The sequence below is a fragment of the Triticum aestivum genome, chromosome 3D (genome assembly GCF_018294505.1).
Source record: "Triticum aestivum cultivar Chinese Spring chromosome 3D, IWGSC CS RefSeq v2.1, whole genome shotgun sequence".
Taxonomy (NCBI): Eukaryota; Viridiplantae; Streptophyta; class Magnoliopsida; order Poales; family Poaceae; genus Triticum; species Triticum aestivum.
The window spans coordinates 72536639-72540770 of record NC_057802.1 but is presented as its reverse complement, the minus strand read 5'-3'; positions in this window follow the sequence as shown (position 1 = coordinate 72540770).

Below are 4132 nucleotides of genomic sequence, written 5' to 3'. Positions count from 1 at the left end.
GACAAGTGATTTAACTTGTTCGAGAAATGGAATCAAAGGGGAACAATCATGGTCAGAACCACGGTTGCAAAGGACCAAACATAGATACCAGATGAACTTATAGCAAGGGTATTATTATTATCACAAGAAGCTTCCATGATAAGTTCCACATTGGGTCCATGGGCATGAACACAAAGGTTCAAGGTCGACTCCCACTTCTTCAATGCATAACCTTTCATTCACTCCTCGTTTTCGAAGAAATTGTAGTGCAGAAGATTTATCTGGCGAAGTACCAGAATAATAAGACTCGTGAGAACTCTCGGGTTCATACGGATTATGGAAGGCATAAGTTCAACCCATCGGGGCATTTTTATGAATCTATACAACCATCAGCAGAAGATACGAGTTCGAAAGCAGAGTATCGAAGTCAAAGCAGATGATATAATTTACCGAAGGTATTATGTATCAGGGAAAAACTCACAAGATTTTGGACATGAAGGACACTGGTGGATAACATCCCAGGAATGGATCTGGCGATACACGACAGAGTTGATGTGATTATCGGTAATCAATCATATGAAGAAGGGGATGCAAAGGCATCGGCTTATAGAAACGTCTGAATGATTCGATGCTTGGGTACAAAGGAATTATGATTTCAAGATGAAGGATCAAAAGCAAAGGCTCTGATCAAAAGATGAGTAAGTTGAATAGACTTAGAGGTGCACCCGATCAAATCTGGATTGGGCAAGAACCATCTCATATCTGGAAGGATCTCTGAGCCGGAACGAAAGTTTCCAAGGATTAATTGATGATTTCGAGTATTCGCACACACGCTGAATCCATAGGAACAGAATAACAATCACAAAGGATTTTAAAGAATATTGCTAGACATATGGAATTAATCCTAATGCAAGCAGGCAAGGAGAATTAAGAGCACAGGCTGCAGAGGATTTTGAAAGATCAGATAGCATTTTCAGGTATTTTGGAAAGCACTTGAACAACTGGTGATGAACAAACCCCGGTTAAGTGAATTATCTATAGTGCGAACAGAAGTTGCAAAGCAGAAGGCACAAAGGATTTTCGGAACAACGGAGAGTACTAGGGTATCCTATAATAATAGGAGCAACTGGGATGAAGGTACAAGCGGCAAGGATGTTATTTACGGGGATTATCGGCGGTCAGGAATTGCAAGGCAGTTGGCACAGTGTCTCGAGAAACAACGGGGAGTATCTGCGGAATCTTCTAGCGAAGCAAGCGATCATCGATAATGTCGGGGCTCTCCGGGAGGAAGTGGGTAAAATGTTTAACCCGAATAGACGAGAGATCAATGTCCCAGAGTATAGACAAGAAATAAAAGATCCTAATGCCACCAAATGGTGACGTGGGCCCGTAAGCCACACATCCATGTTAGTAAAAGTTTTTCAATGACTAGACTCAACTTTGGCCAAGGAGTTGGAAAGGGAGCTACCTACAGGCAGTCGGCTCTGATACCAACTTGTGACGCCCCCGATTCAATCATACACGCAAATGTGTACGACCAAGTTCAGGGACTCACGGGAAGATATCACAACACAACTCTAGACATAAATTAAAATAATACAAGCTTTATATTACAAGCGAGGGGACTCGAGGGCTCGAATACATAAGCTTGAATACAAACGAGTCAGCGGAAGCAGAGATACCCGAGTACGGACATAAGTTAAACAAGGATGCCTTAAGACGGCTAGCACAAAAGCAACACGAACCAAGAGGCAAGGCCTCCTGCCTGGGAGCGTCCTAACTACTCCTGGTCATAGTAGTAAGCACCCTCGGGGTAGTAGTAGTTGTCGGTGGTGGCGTCTGGATCCTGGGCTCCACCATCTGGTTGCGACATCCGAGAAGAATGGAAAAGGGGAAAAGAGGGAGCAAAGCAACCGTGAGTACTCATCCAAAGTACTCGCAAGCAAGGATCTACACTACATATGCATTGGTGTCAATGAAAAGGGGTAGTATATGTGGACTGAACTGCAGAACACCAGAATAAGAGGGGGGAAGCTAGTCCTATCGAAGACTAGCATCTTCTGGAAACCACCATCTTGCAGCAACAGGAGGGATTAGAGTAGTATAACATAAGTCATATTTATGTTGTTGTATCAACGCTCTGGGACACTTTCCTGGGTCACTCCCGGCCTCGGCCAAACAATACGCCGCAACCCAACCTAGGCTTAATAGAGAGGTCAGCACGCCGGACTAAACCTATGCCCCCAGGGGTCATGGGCCATCGCCCTGGGAACTCCTGCACGTTGCGAACACGGCCGGCCGGTGAGCAGACTTAGCTACCTCCTTAAAAAAGGCAGGTGCTTTCCAATCGAACCCGGCGCACGCCGCTCAGTCGCTGATGTCTATTAAGCTTCGGCTGATGCATACGACGCAGAACGCCATACTATGCCCATGTGATGGTTAGTGCTATCAGGCCAGAGGCCCCTCGGATCAAATATCCAAATCATAGTGGATTAGGAGCGCGCGGTAATAAGCAGAGACTCACGAAAGATGTGACCCCGTCGCCCTGTCTCGAGGACTTGCGGCAAGGGCTAAGAATGCCCGGCCACGCCTCGTAAGTATCTCGCGGGCACCTTCCAGGTCAACCCGACTCCACATCACTCGTAATTAAGCTCGCGCGGGGACCCCCAGGGCCGACCCGTCTTTAGTAACCTGGTTCAGGGTAAAGTCATAGTAACCATAGTAACCGTGTGTCTAACACCAAGGGGAACCCTGAGGAACCATCCTCGATGGATTCCACTCGATGTAATCATCAATGTGAACGTAAGAGGAACCACCCTCGAGGTTCACACTTGAGGGGTTGCATGACAGAGTCGTATCGGAAGTGGTTATGGCGGAATCACCCTCGATGACCACGACCGAATAGCTACACTACAGGGTGAACATCAGACGTGCTGATGAGGTCTCACCCTCGGCACTCGACAGTAACCCAGTAGTGTTGAGCAACTAAGGGGAAAGTGATGTGCGGTGCCGGGGCCTGGTGTTCGATCCCGTTGATCGGGTCTACGATGATGAAGCAGGGGCAACAAGGACAAGGTGGGGGTCACTGATGGATCACTAACCAACCTATCCTAAGGAGTTTAGGATAAGTAGGTAGGTATCAATAAGGAGGTTACGAAAGCAGGCTATGCATCAGAATAGGAGCAATCAATTAGAGTAGCAAAATCTAATGCAAGCATGAGAGAATGGAATGGGCAATATCGGGATGATCAAAGGGGGGGCTTGCCTGGAAGCTCTGCTGAAAAGGAAGAAGTGTCGTTGGTGACGTAGTCGATCACAGGGACAACATCGATCTCGGTGTCTATCGGAAAAGAAATAACGGAGGGGGAACACAATAAATAATAGAGCAATCAAAAGCATCAAAAAGTAAGACATGGCAATTCGCGGTGCCAGGGATGACCTAACGCAATACTACACGTTGCAAATGGAGAGGGAAAACATCCGGAGGGGTTTTCCTGGCGTTTGGTGTTTTCCGGACAAATGAAAAGAGGGGGACGGTTCCATGTTCAGCATGCTAGAGGGATGTGACAGATGAACGGACCGCGTATTCGGATTCATTGGATTTTTCTGCGCAACTTTCAGGTAGAAAACATTTTCATCCGAGTTACGGTTTAATTTCTATGAATTTTGAAAGTTTTAAACATTTTCTGGAATTAAATAAATAACAGAAAGGTTTATTGCGTCAACATGACGTCACAGTGACATCAGCAGTCAGCAGGGTGGCTGACCAGGTCAAACCTAACCAGTGGGTCCCACATGTCATACAGAGAGGGCTAACAGTGCGTTATTTTAATTAAACATGGTTAATTAGCAGCTGGGCCCCACATGTTAGTGACTATTTAGCTTAACTAATTAGTGTTATTTTTCTAAATCCTAAAAAAAAAATTCATAGAGAAAACAGCAAGTATTTAAAACAAAAGGAAAAGGCAAAAAAAAAGAAACGGACCCCCCACTAGGCCAAACGGCCCAGCTGGCCGTCGGCCCACCCCCAGCCAGCCCACTCCCCCTCCCCTGTTGTCTTCCCCCTTATCCTGTTTGACCGACCCGCGCCCGTGGTCGCCGTCGAACCCACTCATCACCTCGCGCTTCTGCAATGAGGGGATAAGGATCCCCT